The sequence below is a fragment of the Apodemus sylvaticus genome, chromosome 7 (assembly GCF_947179515.1).
Source record: "Apodemus sylvaticus chromosome 7, mApoSyl1.1, whole genome shotgun sequence".
Taxonomy (NCBI): Eukaryota; Metazoa; Chordata; class Mammalia; order Rodentia; family Muridae; genus Apodemus; species Apodemus sylvaticus.
Window position 1 is genome coordinate 86,714,881 of NC_067478.1, and position 18,680 is coordinate 86,733,560.

Genomic DNA, 18,680 nt, shown 5'->3' on the forward strand with positions numbered 1-18,680 from the left:
TTCAGCTGGATTGATTGTATCCAGTTGATACACAAGGAGCTATGCTATCCCAGACCCCTGCAGTTTTTCTTCTAGAATGAGGAGGTGCTGGCTGACACAGACACCAGCGAAACCCACTGGCTTTCCTGTAAAGAAAAAAATTGAGCAGGGAGTTCACAGCACAAGATACCACAGTTGGAGCTCCAGGGAAAGCCTGATCTGATCTTATGACAAAAAAAAAAAAAAAAAAAAAAACAAGCTTAATGTCCCTTGAGCCACTGATTTTATCCTGCAGATTCTGTAAACTGACAAAGTTATTTTCCTTTACCTTTTTGATATAGAGAACTAAGTTTGTGGTCGATGTGTAAAATATGAACAACACCCCGGAGGCATGTTTCACTCTGGAACCATTGATGCTCCAGCTTTTGCGTCTCTCCTTCTCCTTCCACCCCTTTAAGACATAAAAACACAGCTATAGATGCTTAAGCCTATATGTGTAACGCGGCACTCGAGACTAATGTGTGAGAATTAAGCTTCAAAGGGCTGTCACCTTAGGTGTTCTGGGCTAACTCAATAAAGAGTGGGTAGTGTAAAGTTGTTTTTTTTTTTTTTTGTGGAAACTTCATTTTTAAATGCAGCCCTTTAAAAGGCAGTCAAGTTGTTAGCCTCCATCTACGTCCAGATAAGCATCCCTCCACGCATCCACACCATTTATTGCAGTGCCGAACCTCAGAGTCTGAGGTCTGAAAGTGCTGCCTGAGACATTCTGGCGGGGCTACAAGAAGAACAGTGCAGGGAAGCAATTTTCTGCCCCATTTTCCTGGTGGGGAACTCTGGGATGAGGTAGCACTGTTTGTGTGTAAGCAAAAATCTCTTCAGTGTGCTGAAAGATGAAAGCAACGCCACTCTGAGCCCCTCTCGGTAGCACTCCGCAGATAATTTATGGGGCAGAAAGTCAAGGACCAGCACTTTCCAATCACTGTCATCTTTATGCATGAAGAGTCACAAGTAGACTTTCTGGAGGGGGGTCATGGGAGCTTCACTTTGGCTCTCTGGTATGTCTGCTTTTTTTTTCCTTCTTAAAGAATGAGTATATATATATATATATATATATATATATATATATATATATATATATATATATATATATATCAAAAGTACATCTTAGTACATGCAAGTTATATAGTCAGTCCCTGGGAAGAGGGAATGTAATTCCCATCATAACCAAGATGGGGATAACTGCCTTAGTTTGCAATCGTGTATGAAGTGGTCTCTTAGCATCCGTGGATGATCAAGCCCACATCCCTAAGGATACAATGCTCAAGTCTCCCAAATGGAATGTATGAAATGACATGATATTTATAAACAACCTATTGTGAGCCCCAGAGCACTTCAAACACCGTACACTTATAAGGACGGCTTATAACACAGACCGCTGTGGATAGTTGCTATAGTTTAAAGAAGACTCACAGAAAAGGACTCTGCTCGTGTTCAAGTATAGATGTTATTTATTAATGTGTGAGGAGGTGGGGGCAGGGCAGTGGGAGAGTTGGGGCACATGTGTGGGACCCAGGGATCGGACGCAGTTTGACAGCTTTGTGTAGCAAGCACTTTTACCTACTGAGCCATCTCACCAGCCCTAGTCACAGCTATTTAAAACATAGATGCTCTATTCCAGCTAATGGCTAACATGGAACTAAAAGACAGATACAAGTAGCCTACTGAAGATAAAAGATAGATGTCCCCTTGGCTGTTTGGCTTCAAGATTGATTTGTCAATTTGCTCAGAACCCAGAGAGAGCCTGCCAGGGTGGGTTTGACTTGATCAGAAAAGGTGGTTCTTTTTTAGCCTAAAAGAAAGTCACAGTCAGACAAGGTTCTTTATTTTTACCTCCACTCTGCTTAAAATGCTGTGGTGTCCATTACTGTTCACTCAAACGACTGTGAAGAAAAGTAGAGACTTGGGGCTTCTAAAGGAGAGACCAGCAGACATCTCCAGGAACACATAGGGATGAGATGGACAAGCTGGTGTCTATCAGACAAGGTACAGAAGTCTTCAGCTTTTCTGAAGGTATCAGACGTGCAGTTTGTGTCTCTCAGTAGGCTTTGCTCTGGCGATGGTCAGGTGCTGCATTGTTAAGGCAAGGGTACTGGAATCAGTCACCCGGACCCAATTTGCCAAGGACCAGCCTTAGCTTGGTCAGGGTTCCTGAGGAAAGGGGTGTCTGGGAGCCCGAAAAACAAAAGACTCAAAGTGAAATCATGGGTCTGAGCTGGCAGCCTAGGTTCTGCTAAGATGGCTTTCCAAACTGCAAGCTCTCTCTCCCCTGTGTGTGTGTGTGTGTGTGTGTGTGTGTGTGTGTGTGTCTGTCTGTCTGTCTGTCTGTCTATCTCTGCCTCTCTCTCTGTCTCTCTCTCTCTCTCTCTGTGTGTGTGTGTATGTGTGTATGTCTCTCTCTGTCTCTCTCTCTCTCTCTGTGTATGTGTGTGTGTGTGTCTCTCTCTGTCTCTCTGTGTGTGTATGTGTGTATCTGTCTCTCTGTCTCTCTCTGTCTCTGTGTGTGTGTCTGTCTCTCTCTGTCTCTCTCTGTGTGTGTATGTGTGTGTGTCTGTCTCTCTCTGTCTCTGTCTGAGTGTGTGTGTCTGTCTGTCTCTCTGTCTCTCTCTGTCTCTGTCTCTCTCTGTGTGTGTGTATGTGTGTGTGTCTGTCTCTCTGTCTCTCTCTCTGTCTCTCTCTCTCCCTCTGTGTGTGTATGTGTGTGTGTCTATATCTCTGTCTGTCTCTCTGTCTCTCTGTCTCTGTCTCTCTCTCTCTCTCTCTCTCTCTCTGTGTGTGTGTGTGTGTGTGTGTGTTCTGCTCTGCTCTAGACAGATTTTTCTTGCTATTCTAAGAACACTCTGGCTAAGACAGTTCTCTCTGCTAGTAAAAATTCTAAAAACTCTCTGGATAGCTCACAGGTTTTCTGACTTATTTGTTTGCTGATTTATTTATATGTGTGCATGCAGTCATGTGCACGTATGACATATGGGGGTCATAGGATAACTTGTGGAAGTCAGTTCTCTGCTTCCATTTTGTGGGTCCCTGGAATCAAACTTGGCAGCAAAGTCCTGTAACCTGCGAGCCATCACGCCAGCCTTCCATATGCCTTCCACCTTTTTCTGTTGTGTGCTTTTGACAAATTGCTCTACTTATGTCAGCATGCCTCATCTCTGTCAACTGTGGAGTATCATAATAACAGCACCTGTTTCATCAAGTGACTAAGGGACAGAATGAGGCAACCTCTCTAAAGCACTTAGTCCATTGTCTGAACACATTAAATTCCAAAATGTATCAGTCGTCATAATCTACTAGGTTAAAATCATTTTAAGGATGGCAGATCTGCAAACTTTCATTTTTATCACAAAGCCCCTTTTCTAATTGAAAGTTATTTTTCAAAGCCCCACCTAGTAGAGTTCCTCTATACTTTTAGAAATAAGAAATGGACACTTAGTGGATTAAGGGTGACTTGCTCTAAAGTCAGTATGACTGGAATTTAGATCCCAGCATGTCGTAAAGCTGGAAGCCCCATAGAATTCTATAAGTCCAGCCATCAGGTTTGTGGAGGCAGGTGCTTACTGGAGCTTTGCTGGCACCAGCAGGCAGTGGCCTTAGGTTTAGGGAGAGACCTTGCCTCAAGGGAATGATGGGAAAGTGAGAGACATGAGCATCTGATACTCTTCTGACCTCCACTCAAACAAAAGCCCACAGACCCACACATTCATGTACAAATACACTCACACAATACTCTCACACACATATACACACAGATACACACATAAACAAATACAGACCCCATGTGGTAATTCCCCAGGGTCACAGAGTCTGGGTTCGTGTCTAAGAAAACACCGCATCTCTGAAATCCTCTGTGTTTTTATGGAATGGTGGTTTAGTAGCTTAGCCTTGTGTTAGTCATCTCTCCGTTACTGAAATGAAACACATGAGAAAATCAACTTGAAAAGAAACAAGGTTTATTTTGCCCTAGTGGTGAGGGTTTCGGCCCTTGAACGTTCTGCCTAATTCCTCTGCAGTTGTGGTGGCACAGTACACCACGGAGTGTTTGGGGGAAAGAAACCAGTTTACTTGATAGCTCAGTGTGAAAACAGAAAGGAAAAGACGAGGGTCTGACAAGCCCTCCAAGAGCATCTTTCTAATCACCTAGGCCCTTCCATTAGGCTCCACCCATGAACGTCTCCATCACTTTCCAGTAGTGTCACAGATGAAGGCAAAACCTCCAACATGTGGAGCACTCAGGAAAGTTCTGGATCCAAACTAGAGCACGTGCTGAAAGGTATCTATGACAAAGATTTGCAAGGTGGAACATGTATGAAATAAAGCCAAACTTATTTCTCTTCTGCAGCACTTCATGGAACATATATAATGCAAATGTGTACCTCAACTCTCCAAATGGGTAAGATAATAGGGCATTTCCCAGACATTTTTGATAAAAGCTGGTGTGTGTGTGTGTGTGTGTCTGTCTGTCTGTCTGTTCTGATGTGCTAAAGGTGCTTGGAAATGTGCCTCTTCTGGACCTCCTTTTCAGCCATGTTGATGTCTTCTGAAGCCTCTGTACAGATTTATGCCTGTGGTTTCCCACCCCACCCTATCTTAGTTGTTCCCATGGCTGCCTCCCTTGTCCACATGCTTTGCTTCTCTTAACGTGCTCCCCAGAGTGGTACCACATCCTGCTCTTGCACTCTGTGAAGAAAGTTACATGATGTTCTTGCTAGAGTCTGGGTGTGAAGAGCTGCATTTAAACCTGTGTTAGGAGCCTGGTCCCCTAGCTTGCAGTGCCATCTTCGGGGGATCCTGGGAACTTAAAGAACTAGAGGATACAGGTTACTGGATTGAATTATCTTCTCTCTACCCCTTTGTGGTGGTTTAAGTGAAGATGGGCCCCATAGGTTTATGCATTTTAATCCTTAGTCCCCAGTTGTTGGAACTGTTTGGGAAGAATTAGAAAGTGTGACCATGTTGGAGAAGGTGTGTCATTGGGGATTAGCCCTGAGGTTTCAAATACCTCACCCCAATTTCCCGCTCTCCCTTCCCTTCCTGTTTATGGATTAAGATGTGAGCTTTCAGCCACTGCTCCAGCACCATGCCTGCTTTCTTGCAACCACGCTCCCCGCCATGAATGACAGTCATGGACGCTAACCTTCTGAAACTATAAGCCTAAATAAACACGTTCTTTTACAAATTGTCTCTGCTCGCTAGTTTTATGTCAACTTGACACAAGCCATAGTCATCTGAGAAGAGGGAACCTCAAATGAGAAAATGGCTGTCAGATCTGGCTCTCAGTAGGCCTTTGGGGCATTTTTAAAAATTAGTAATCGATAGGGAGGGACAAGTCTACTATGCATGGTGTCACCTCCTGGGATGGTCGTCTTGTAGTCTAGAAGAAAGCTGGCCTAGGAAGCCATGAGGAGCAAGCCAGTAAGCAGGACTTCTCCACAACCTCAGCATCAGCCCCTGCCTACAGGTTCCAGCCCTGTTTGAGTTCCTGTCCCGACTTCCTTCAGTGTTGAATAGTGATATAGAAGCGTATTTTCCTTCCCAAGTTGCTTTGGTCATGGTGTTTTGTTATAGCAATCATCACCCTAGATAAGACAGTGTCTTATCATAGTAACTAAAACAATCCTTCCTTCCCCTTTCTCATCACCAGACCCCTCTCCCACTACAGGCTCTGCTGCCATGATGTTCTGCATAAGCATAGGTTGAAGAACGCAGGGGCTAAAGTCTGACACAGTGAGAGAGGATAATCCTTTAAGTTGCTTCTCCAGATATTTTGCAACAGTAATGAGAAAAGTAATTATCGCCAGGTACAGAAGAGAGCCTAGAGGACCTGACCCCTGTCCTATGAGACCATTTATTTCCACTCAACTAAATACAGAGAATTAACAGGATTTAGGACCTTTGGTTCTTATCTGTCCCCAGATAAATTCCCCATCTATCCCAAGAGCTGAGAAAAGTTTCTCCCCACTCATTTTTAGCATTCCTTCGGTTCTAGTGTTTTATAAACCTACTGGCAGTACACTAACTTCTCAGATCCTAAAACTCTCGGCAACCTGTCCCAGAGTTTCTCAAGTAGGCAAACATGGTAATGTGTTTCCTATTTGTTTGTTAAACATTTGTTTTAAGAGGGCAAATCTTAGCTGAGTATCTGCAGAGACAGAAATTAGGCATATTCTGGAGGTAGACAACATTTGGTACAGTTGAGAATGAATTCTGTGTTACTACCTTTAGAAATTGGGGTGGGAAGTGATGGCGTTCATGAAAATGAAGAGGACAGATTGGGAGGGGTTTGAAGGAGGGGCCAAAAATGAAGGTTGGAGCACAATAAACCTGAGATATCTCTGTGTTGGCTAAATAGGAGTATTGAAGAGTCGATACTCTTCAATATGCAAGTCTAGGGACCCAGACAATTGAGCATGCATAGGCATGAAGATGACATCAACCCACAGCAATAGAGGACATAAACTTAGAATGGGTTAGAGAAATAAACGAGAAAAGAGGCAAAAAGAACTGAATGCTGGGCCTGGAGAGATGGATCTTGCAGAGGACCAGGGTTTGGTTCCCAGCACCTATGTCAGACAGCTCACAGCTGCCTGTGACTCCAGTTCCAAGAGACCCTTGGCCCTCTTGTGGACTCTTTGGGTACCTACATACATGTCCATGCACACACATAAATAAAAATAAAATGAATAAAAAAACCGGGACTACTAAGCAGCTATACTATTTGGAAGAGGTAGAGAGTAAGCTAGGATGAGCTTGGTTACACCAACTAAGGAGGAGCAGCCAGCGCGAAAGAAAAACCGAGGCAGGTGACTCACCGGGAGCCAGAAAGAAGGCAGGGCTAGGTTACCCAGATTTCTGTCACTATAACCTGGGGTAGATAACTTTAAAAGACTGAAGGTTGATTTTGGCTTGTGGTCTTTGAGCCTTGATGCTCCCAGGCTTGTGGTGAGGCAGGGTATTACAGTGGGAATGTGCAGCGGAGTAGAACAACTTCACAGAAGATGGGGGGTAAAAAAAGCAAAGAGGAGAGCAGGGTCCTACTGACCCCTTGAATGGGCCACAATGACCCAGAGACCTCGCCCTAAGCCTTTCCTTTTAAAGTGTTGCTTCCTCTCACTAGCACCAGTCTAGAGACTTTACACACGGTGGGGGTTAAGACCCAGGCAGAGCAAGGGAGAAAGGAAAGTGAACATAGAGTGAACATGGAGATGTCTCCCTTGGTGATCTGCACAGGAAAGAAGAATTGAGAATACAGCAAGGAAGAGGTGATGGTAGGGAAGACACAGAAGTGGCCTTGTGGTGGGGACTGTAGGGAAGACACAGAAGTGGCCTTGTGGTGGACTGTAGGGAAGTTTGTTGAGAAAGGAGAGAGGTGTGACAAAGGACCAACTGTGAAGTCAAGAAGGGACAGCAGCATAGGTTAACTGTCTGACCAGAGTGACCAGGCAGAGAGAGAGAGATTAATGAAGCATGAAAAGACAGGAGACTTGAAGGGGAGACAGGAATGAGTGTGAAGAGGCCCAGAGCTGCCCTGTTATATGTAAACAGGCCTAGCCTCCACTGTAGCGGGGCAAATGGTGCCAAATAGATAACTTCAGGCACAGCAACATGCACCAGTCCACACTGGCTGCAGCTGCTTTTTCCAATGATGTCTGAGGTCAGCTCAGAAAGAAGGAAGATGAAGGGTATGAGGCACCATTGTAATCGGAGGTGGAGTTTGAGGTTAGCCCATCAGCTCTGACTCTCCCCAGCAGTGATCAGCTCGGCTGCTGCTGGCCCGGCCTGCTATATCCTGAGGATGTATTCTCGGCAAGATGAACAGTAAGGAAAGGGCCCTGGGGTTGAGGGTATGTTCAAATGAATGAAGCTTAGGTAGCTGGTGCAAAGGCGTTAATAAAGAACTAATGAATGCAATATTTGATCCTTGCATGATTTCCATTGTTCATTGATAGAACATCAGCTATGCTGTTAAGCAGAAATCTTAGCAGGGGAATAAGTGCTTAGAAAAAGAATTCTGCAGATTCTTAGTCTTGCCCTATCATAATTGTATAACCAGATTTTCACATCATTTCCTCCATTGTGATATTTATTGTACAAATAAACATGCACACACACACACACACACACACACACACAAAACAAGGACATTTCTGTGAGGATGTTGTCTTAAACTCTTTTCTTTAGGAATGTGGTTCCTAGTGTGTATTACATATACAATAAATGACAAAACTTATAATACCCATCTTGGGGTAAAACACATCTCTAGTCCTTGTACTTGGGAGGCAAAGGCAGGCAGATCTCTGTGAGTTTAAGGCCAACCTGGTCTATAAAGTGAGTTCCAGGATAGCCAGGATAACAATGAGACAAAAGGAGAGGAAGGAGAAAGGGGAGGAAGAGGAGGAGGAAGAAGAGGAAGAGGAGGAGGAAGAAGAGGTTGGAAGACAAAGGAGGAAACAACAAAACTATGGTACAGGAATATCTGGTTATTGTTTCATCTGCTTTCTGTTACTGTGGTAACAACTGACTTGGCTACACATTCTGATCACAGTCCATCACTGAAGTGAGTCAGGGCAGGAATGCAAGCAGGAGCAGAGGCAGGAACCATGGAGGAAGGCTGCTCCCTTCCTCTGACCACACTCAGCTCACTTTCTTATACAACCCAGGACCACCTGCCCAGGGCAGCCTGGCCCACAAGACACTGAGCCCCTCCGTGTTCCCCACAATATGTCACCAGGCCATTTGATGGAAGCACTGCCTTGGAAGTTCCCTCTTTTCAAGTATCTTTAGTTTGTGTCTCGTTAACAAAAACTAACCCGCACAAGTTCATAACAAAGGAAAAATTTAATTTTGTCTGGCAGGTGGGGATGTCTTCATGGAGATGTTGACATATAAATTGAAGTAAAAGGATCTACTTAAATTTTAATGCTCAATAGACATGAGAATTGAAAGGACTTGTAATAATAGCTAATATTTATGGAGTGTTTACTATGTGTCAGGCACTAAGTACTTTAAACGCTTTAGTCATTTAATTTATGAATAGGCCCTACCTTTTTTCCCTTGTAGTGCTGAAGACAAATCCAGGGTCTCATTAGAAACTACTCTCTGTGCCAGGCAGTGGTGGCACAAGCCTTTGATGCCAGCACGTGGGGAGCAGAGGCAGGTACAACTTTGAGGTTGAGGACAGCCTGGTCTACAGAGTAAGTTCCGGGACAGCCAGAGCTATGCAGTGAAATTCTGTCTCTAAAAGAAACAAAGAAGCAAAAAAAAAAAATATACCCTCTGCTATCAAGCTGTATCTGCAGCCTAGGAATAGGTAGGACAGATTTGTATCTCTCTCTTCTGGTAAGGACTGGAGAGGTTGGTTACTCTGCTACTGGGTGGCCTCTAAGGTCTTCTGATGCTGGTGACCAGGGAGAAAAGTTGGCATCATCAGAGAGTCAGGGAATGTGAGGATGCAGAGATAAACAAGTAAGAAGAGCAACTGTAGTGGGCGGTGAGGGGCACGCAGAACGGAGGTGGATGGCAGGGACAGCATAGGAAGCAGAATACAGGGCGAGCCGGGAAACAGACTGCACCCATCTGAGCCTTCAACTATGAGTGGGCTCAGGTTTTGGTTGCTGTGCAACAAACCACTCCAAACTTGGGTTGCCTAAAACAGCCATTTAATTATGCTCGTAGACTGGGCGGGTTAGGGATTCAGAGAAGAGCTATGGGGATGGTTTGCCTCTGCTCCTTACAATTTGTGGCCTCAGCTGGGAGTACTCAAAGACTCAGGGATGACAAAGTTCTGAAGGTTGTATATATATATATACATATATATATATATATACACATATATATATATATGTATATATATATATATAGCCTTTTGCACATAGGTCAGGTTGTTAACATACTAATGTTAACCTATAAATTAGTAACTTAGTAAATTGGCCGTGAATTTAGCCTGGGATGTCAGTCTTGGCTGCTGTAACATCACATCATGGTGACTAAGTTCTTTTGTTTTTTTCCTTTTTTAAAATTTTAATTTATTTACATTTCAAGTGTTATCCCCTTACCTGGTTTCCCCCTCTCCTGGAAACCCCTCTCCTATACTCCTTCCCCTTGCTTCTATGAGGGTGTTCCTCCACCCACTCCCCACCCACTCACTCCCACCTCCCTGCCCTCGACTCCTCTACACTGGGGCATCTATCAGACCTTCATAGGATCAAGGGACCTCTAAAGACTCCTATTGATGTCTGACATGGCTGTTCTATGCTACATATGCAACTGGAGCCATGTGTTCTCCTTGGTTGATGGCTTAGTCCCTGGGAACTCTGAGGAGTTCTGGTTGGTTGATATTATTGTTCTTCCTATAGGGTTACAAACCCTTTCAGCTCCTTCAGTCCTTTCTCAAAACTCCTCATTGGGGATCCCGCCCCACACTCAGTGCAATGGTTGGCTGCAGGTATCTGACTCTGTATTTGTAAACTCTGGCAGGGCCTCTCAAAAGACAGCTACATCAGTCTCCTTTCAGCAAGCCTTTCTTAGCATTCACAATAGTGTCAGAGTTTGGGGACTGTGGCTGGGTTGAATCCCCAGGTGGGACAGTCTCTGGGTGGCCTTTCCTTTAGTCTCCATTCTGCATTTTGTCTCCATATTTGCTCCCATGAGTATTTTGTTCCCCTTTCTAAGAAGGACCAAAGCACCCACACTTTGGTCTTCCTTCTTGAGCTTCATGTGGTCTATGACTGTATCTTAGGTATTCAGAGCTTTGGGGCAAATATCCACTTATCAGTGAGTGCATACCATGTATTTTTTTTGTGATTGTGCTATCACACTTGGGATGATAGGTCATTTGATCTTTGACAAAAGAGCTAAAACCAGCCAGTGGAAAAAAAAGACAGCATTTTCAACAAATGGTGCTGGTTCAACTGGAGGTTAACTTGTAGAAAAATGCACATTGATCCATTCTTATCTCCCTGTACAAAGCTCAAGTCCAAGTGGATCAAGGACCTCCACATAAAACCAGATACACTGAATGTAAAAGAAGAGAAAGTGGGGAAAAGTCTTAAACACATGGGCACAGGAGAAAAGTTCCTGAACAGAACACCAATGGCTTATGCTCTAAGATCAAGTATTGACAAATGGGACCTCATAAAATTGCAAAGTTTCTGCAAGGCAAAAGACACTGCCAATAGGACAAAACAGCAACCAACACACTGGGGAAAGATCTTTACCCATTCTACATCTGATGGAGGGCTAATATTCAATATATACAAAGAACTCAAGAAGTTAGACTCCAGAGAACCAAATAACCCTATTTTAAAAAAATGGGGAACCGAGCTAAACAGAGAATTCTCAACTGAGGAAACTCAAAGGACTGAGAAGCACCTAAAGAAATGTTCAACATCCTTAGTCATCAGAGAAATGCAAATCAAAACAGCCCTGAAATCCCACCTCACACCAGTCAGAATGGCTAAGATAAAAAACTCAGGTGACAACAGGTTCTGGCAAGGAAGTGGAGAAAAAGGAACACTCCTCCATGGCTGGTGGGAATGCAAGCTGGTACAACCACTCTGGAAATCTACCTGGAGGTTCATCAGAAAACTGGACATAGTCCTACCTGTGAACCCAACTATACCACTCCTGGGCATAGACCCAAAAGATGCTCCAATGTATAACAAGGACACATGTTCCACTATGTTCATAGCAGCCTTATTTATAATAGCCAGAAACTGGAAAGAACATAGATGTCCTTCAACAGAAGAATGGATACAGAAAATGTGGTGCATTTACACAATGGTACTACTCAGCTATTAAAAATGATGAATTCATGAAATTCTTAGGCAAATAGGTGACTAAGTTCTAAGCACAGGTGCCCTAAGAGAAAAAAGGCTGTTTGCTATACGTGATATTTCACTGCACCGATGGAGCCCGTCAGTCACAGGCTATCCAGGTTCAAGTAGAGAGCACACAAACTTCTCCACCAGTCATGGAAGAAAGTACCAAGCAATTAATGAACATATTCTAAAAGCCACCACCAGGTCAGTGAATGAGCATCCCAGAAGCAGTGAGGGGGTGAACTATGTCATTAACTCAGGGAGGAGCTTTACCATAATGGAAAGCTGATCTGACAGCACGGAGGTGACGTCCATGCTCTCTACCCTGCATATGAATGCACAGACCAGTACTCTTCGCTCCCATAAGACCCCATCTGGATTCTCTTTGCCTCATTTTCCCCCCTTTCTTTCAATAGTTTGTTTTATTTGCTTCACGTATAACCATAAAGAGAGCCACATTTAAGGGAGCCAGATGAGAGTGTGTGGAAAGTGAAAACTACCTATAAGATCCCTACAAGTAAGTAATGAAATAAAGCATAACTGTACAATGTTGTATCAGAGACACTGTCTTCTTAGTTCCCAGTGGTTGTCTGGATGCTTTAAGTGAACAGCACATACAATATCTTTAATTGTTCCCGGAGTTATTTTAAAATTGGTACCATCTTTTAAAGTGACATATTCACAGAGTTCAGTGAAGCTTCCTGAGGTAGATGAACAGCTAAACATTCCGAGACAGATGGCTAGCTGTGTGCAATATTTCATCTCAATGGCACGGCAGGCTTATCTGTGACGCATTCCTGGCTTGGAAGTCATGTTTACTGTGATGCAATTTTACTGAGCTAAATGTTTGCTGTGAATGCAGGGTGGTGGCAGGTGAGCCAAACAGCTGAATTCCTGAGTCACTCAGAACCCATCGGTGTGCACCAGAATAGGTGTTTCTGTGCACCCTCAACTGGGGCCTGTAAACAGTTCTCAAAACTGTGCCTTAAATATGCAATCCTTGGTTTGACTGTACTCCAGTATCCCCCTTTCATTCACTCATACTCCATTATTGCAAACCCAATACCATGTCCCCCCAGTACCAAGAGCTACATGTGGAATGTTACTATTAGCCTGCAAGTCTAGAAGTATTTTTCTTTTCTTTTCTTTTTTTTTTTTTGGCAGTGCCGAGAATTGTGCTTGATAGACATGTGCTCTGTCACTGAGTTATGCTTCCTCCTAGACGTGTATAATTTTTAAAAAGATTTGTGTTTAAATGATTAACTTCTGAAGATAAGCAATTTGAGTTCTTAAAATATGATAAAGTATCTTAAAAGGTACATGCATACATAAAAAACTAAAACAATATACACTTAGCTATTCTAGGCTCCCTAAAACTCTCTTGAGTTCTCATTATATTTCCTAGTGTAGTCAGAGATTAAAAAAATACTGGAAAAGAGAGGTCCATCATTGAATAGATTGATAATTGTCATTTCTAAAGAGGTGAGGGCAACTGTGAAATAGATTGTTTTTAATCTGTAAGGCTTTCTCATCTACTGAGCTGTTAGAACTCTTAACCACATGTTCCTACTATAACAATCTCTGCCATGTCTGCACCTCCTTGAAGGGACTATCTACAAACATCTCTGCATTGAAGTTGCTTTCTGGTTTGTGGCAAGAGAAATGACTGATATGGAAAACTGATATGGAGAAATAGAGTTGCTGCCGCCATAAACCTGACCATGTGGTGTGTAGGCCCACGACAATGATTTGTGGGAGGGATATGGTAGAGTTTGGACTTCAGACTGGAGAATCCCCAGAGTGCTGTAAGCAAGCTCTTAGCAGGGCATTCTGGTGGGAACTCAGAAATCCAGGATAGGTTTGTGGACCATAAAGATTGGGCTGGTGAGATTTCAGAGATAGAGATCATCTTAGGAACTAAAATAGAGGTTATTTAAGTTACATTCTAATAGCAGAGACTCCTGTGAACTCTGATCAGAGCCTGCAGCTGTGAATGAGCCAGAGTTCAAAGGCAATGAGCTAATTTGTTTGCCAAAGAAAAAGTTAAGAGACAGCATAACATTCAAGTTGTGGAATTACTGTCCACTGCATTTGCCTAGACTTATGGCAATAGAAGAAAGATAGGAAAATATGAAGTTTGGTAAGGAAACAATCATGTATGAAGTTCAACTTGAAGGCATAAATGCAGAAATAGCCAAAGAGCTTGAGCTTCTGTAAAAGAGAACAGGGTAGGTATAGACAAAATGGTTATAAATATGAAAGAAACTAGCACCATTCAGGAGAAACCTCTGCCTGGATTTTGCACTGAGACACTGGGAAAACTAGCTTGAGAATAAGATCTCACTCATCAGAAGTTGGGTGTAACAATGAAAACTCACATAAAAACCTTTCATTTGAAAGGAGGATGCTGGAAAAGATTGGGCCTCCATAGTCCCCCTCCTGGAAAATGGCCTCCTAGGGAAGTGTTTCCCTAATGTTTAGCATGAAGGCATACAGAGGTCGCTAGAGTCATGGTCCACAGTGGCCAGCCTACAGCTTGAGCTAGTGCTATAATATGGAGTGAGACACCTGGTGCTAGTTTTGCAAAGGTGCAAATTGCAAAAATGGGGGTGCTTAGAAAGGTTTATGCCAAGGCTCCAGGCTCCAGGAAATTGCTGAGACCAGGCAATGTGTATGAAGGTCAGGTTTCCTGCAGAGTCCCTAAGTGGCCTGTGTATAAAGTGTATAAAGTTGTGGAGGTAAAGCCTGATTTTAAGAGAAATCTCAAGATGCTGAAACTTGGGACATATTGCCATAAAGGCTACAGCCAATGGAGAGGGAGAGAGAGAGAGAGAGAGAGAGAGAGAGAGAGAGAGAGAGAGAGAGAGAGAGAGAGAGAGAGAGACCCATAGAGTTCAGGAGTCAGGGCCAATCACCAAGCTTGTGGAGGCCCAAATGATGCCCTTCCGAGCCCCAGATGCTGGGTGTGGAGCAGCAAGCTTTGGCATCACCCACCATCCTTCTGTCTTGACTTCATCTGACGTTCTTTCTATGCCCCCATCCCTCCCTTTTGGAATGCGTTACTCTGTGCTATCGTATCAGAAGTTGAACCTTTGGATTTTGGGTTTCATGGGAAAACAACTAAGAGGTTGCCTTGAGTCTTGAAGGAGGCTTTGGGCCTTTCAGCAAGTTGAACCTGTCAAGGCTGTAGGGACTTTTGAAGTTGGACTGAGTGAAGTGAGTACTGGGCGAGGGTTGCTGAAGTTTAATAGCCCAGTCTCACTTCCTGTCTCTTTTCTGCTTTTTGGACTATTGGGAGGTGATGAGCTACAGGTGTGTGTTCCCATTGCCTTGAACTCTACCATCCTTCACCCACCCTGACGGGCACGCCCTCTACAGAAATGAAACAAAAATGCTTCTCACTTAAGAGCAATCTGTGTGTGAGTAACAGACAATTACAAGGCAGTGAAAAGCAGCAGTATTCACGGGAAGATGGAAATCCAGACAGGCACCTGCTGCCACTTTCCCTCAGTGGCAGCTAAACTGGGAGAGAAGACTAGGGAACTTAAAGGTTGAGTGTTCCTTGATCGCATCGTAGGGATGGAAAGACAATGCTGCAGAAAGACATAATATAGATGTATACCTTGTAACATCACCTTGGTTAATGACAGATAGCTTATACAGTGGTGGTCCCACAACATAGGGCCACTGAAGATTTCTATCATTTAATGACACTGTAGCCTGGTTCACAGTCATGATGGTTCTAACACATCTACTGTGGTACCAGGTGTATAAAGTGATATACATAGGAACTGGGAGGTGGGTAGTTTGGTGGGTAAAGTGTTTGCTATGAAATAATCAGACCTGAGCTCCCTGATCACATAGAAAGGTCGGGTGTGGTGTAGTGTCCTGTGGTTCCAGTGCTGGAAAGGGAGGTAGAGACAAGTACATTCCTGGGCCTCAGCACCAGCCCAGTCCAGCCTAATTATCAAGTTCCAGTACAATGAGAAACTTTGTCTCAAAGAGGCTGAGGCAGACAGCTCCTGAGGAATACCTAATGGTTGTCTTCTTCCGGCCTCCACATGCATGCAGACACCCCTGCACACATGCGCACATGCCTGAGCATGGGCACATATGCAAACACATACACACATATCTACAGACCATAATCTTGAAGATGACCATGAATAATGGGACTGTTTATTTCTTTACCCTGTTTATTAATCATTATTTAGAATGTATTTCCTCCATGGATGAAGAGAAGTTCACTGTAGAACAGACTCTGTGGCTCTAGCAGCAGCCTCCTGTCTCTCATGCTTACATCACCTCTTTATTGCATCAAGAGGCCACACCAAGTGATTGGCCAATGCCATTCGGGTCTGTATATGCACAATTCATGATGTTTGCACAAGGACAAAATCACCCCAAAGCACATTTTCTGAACATTTCCTCATCCTTAAGTAGCACATGGCTTGCTATCAATCCTTTTGAAACTCTTCCAAAATGTTGAAGATAAGGGAACATTTCCTAACTCATTCTATGAGATCAGCATTAAACTGACACCAGAGCCAAAGAGTCTACCAACCCCCACATCTCGCCAAATGAACTATTATTACCCCTATGAATACTGAAGCAAGACTTCTCAGCAGAATCTTACCAACTTACACAGCAGGATCGGATGGAATTTTTCTCAGGAGGCAGGGATGTTTTAAGATATGAAGATCAATCAACAAAATTACACTACATTAACAGAATGAAGTGAAAAGGCACATGATTGTCAATTGATATATAAAGAATATGGCAAAATTAAGTGTTCTTCCATGATTCTTCAACATTCAAACAAACTGGGATGTGAAGGAAGCTCCCAAATAGGTAGTGGTACACCCAGTGGAGAAGGGATGAAGGTAGTTCTCTTTAAAATCAAGGACTAATAGGAAGAGGAGGAGGAGGAGGAGGAGGAGGAGGAGGAGGAGGAGGAGGAGGAGGAGTTGTTGTGTGCATTCTAATCTATCTAGTTGGAAGTACTGGCCAGAGCAACCAGGTAGAAGAGAGGAAGAAGAGGGATCTGCATTGTAAAAGACAATGTTTCTGGGTGACAAGATCCTACACTTATAGATCCCTAGCTATTTTCCATCTGAACTATTGGAACTAATAAATGAGCTTAGTAAAATTACAGGCTACAACAGCAATATGGAAAAATTGGTCATATTGCTATATTGTAAGAATGAATAGCAGAAAATGAACTGAAGAAAGCAATCTCCACTACAATTCTATCGAGGATAAAATATTTAGGAATAAACTTACCTAGGAGGCAAAGAATTTATATGCTGAAAATTACAACAGAGCTGAAAAGGAGACACAAATGGGAAGCTATCTTATGTTATTGGATTGTAAAACTTAATATTGTTGAGGTGCCAATACTACTCAAAGTGATATAAAAATTCATTAACATCCCAATGATAACTCTGTAGAACCAGATAAATCTATCCTAAAACTCACATCGAATCTCAAGGGAGCCTCTATAGTCAAAGCAATCTAGAAAGAGAACAATGTTGTTATCGCACTGTCTGCTTTAAAGTATTAATTCGATGCCACAGTATTAAAGAGTATGGTGCTAGACTCCAGAGCTTCTACTGATTTTCAGCAAAGGATGGATTTTCAGCAATGGATTCTACTGAATCCATGCCATGGGAAGAGGGTTGTCTTTCCAATCAACAGTTCCAGAAGAACTGGAGAGCCACATGTGAAGGAGTCAAGTCAAACATGTCTCCACACCAAACACAAAACTTATTTTAAGAAGAAAAGCTTCTTAGAAGGAAATCATTAGGAGAATAACACAGGGGAAGATTTCATGGAGTTGGAAATGACCCTTTTGAAACTGACACCACAGACACAGGTAATGGTAGCAAAATAGACCAAAACAAAACAAAACAAAAACCCTTGCTACACCAAACTCACTGTCAGAAGAATGAAAATGCAAACATGGTGAATAAGCAAAGCTGTGGCCTCTGTGGAGGGCAGTGTGGTTTGATCCACTCAGTCCAGCAATTCCTCCTCTAGGTAAGTATCGGTCATGAGAAATGGCCATAAGGAACTATCAAGGACCGTACGGCTTAAAAAATAAGAACAAAGCCAATCCAGGAGTGCTGGCACATACCTGTACTTCATCACAGAGAGCTGAGACAGAGGAATTACTGTGAGTTTGAGGAGGGCTTTGGCTACTCAGTGAGTACCAGACAGGCAGTGATGCATACTTAGCAAGACCCTCTCTCAAGCAAACAACAGAACTTTCTTCCTAAAGTCTTTCTGCTGAGGGAGGGAGGGAAATTAAACCAACCGCTGGCATCTTTTTAGTAAGGACACTAACATGATCACCCAGAGTCACACCTTTTGGCTTTAGTTAGCTGAATGGCTTCTCCATCTCCTAATATACTCACCTTGAGGGTTATTTCACGATATGACTTCTGGAGAGACACAAGCATTCGATCTACGGCAGAAGAATTAGAAAGGAAGGCAGGCATTTGCTGGATGCTCTCCACAGTCTCCTTTACAAGGGATTAAATGTAGAAGTAAACCGAACGGAGGAAACAAGGACTCTGCAATGACTCATATTCCTAGGACAAGAGATGAAATAGGTTATGAAACAGACCATTGACTGGTCACACCCTCCCAGTCCTCACAAACCCAAGTTCCTCAAGGACTCAGCCAAGGATTGAAAATATGTGCAAAAGCAAACACATCTGCACTGAGTTTGTCAGACATTTCTTGTAATAATCCCTCAACAGTACAATACAATAACTCTTTAAAAATATTTACATTGTGTTAGGTATTATAAGTAACCTGTAGATG

General features: G+C 43.2%; 1 long non-coding RNA gene across 1 annotated transcript; it reads right to left on the bottom strand.

Annotated features, from left to right (window-relative positions):
* Window positions 1–1,763: 1,763 nt before the first annotated feature.
* LOC127690112 (uncharacterized) lies at window positions 1,764–18,366 on the bottom strand. The gene is made up of 3 exons (XR_007978967.1): window positions 18,269–18,366; window positions 3,810–3,941; window positions 1,764–2,106 (listed from the first exon to the last, which is right to left on the bottom strand). It is a non-coding gene; the product is annotated as an uncharacterized LOC127690112 (long non-coding RNA).
* Window positions 18,367–18,680: the final 314 nt, after the last annotated feature.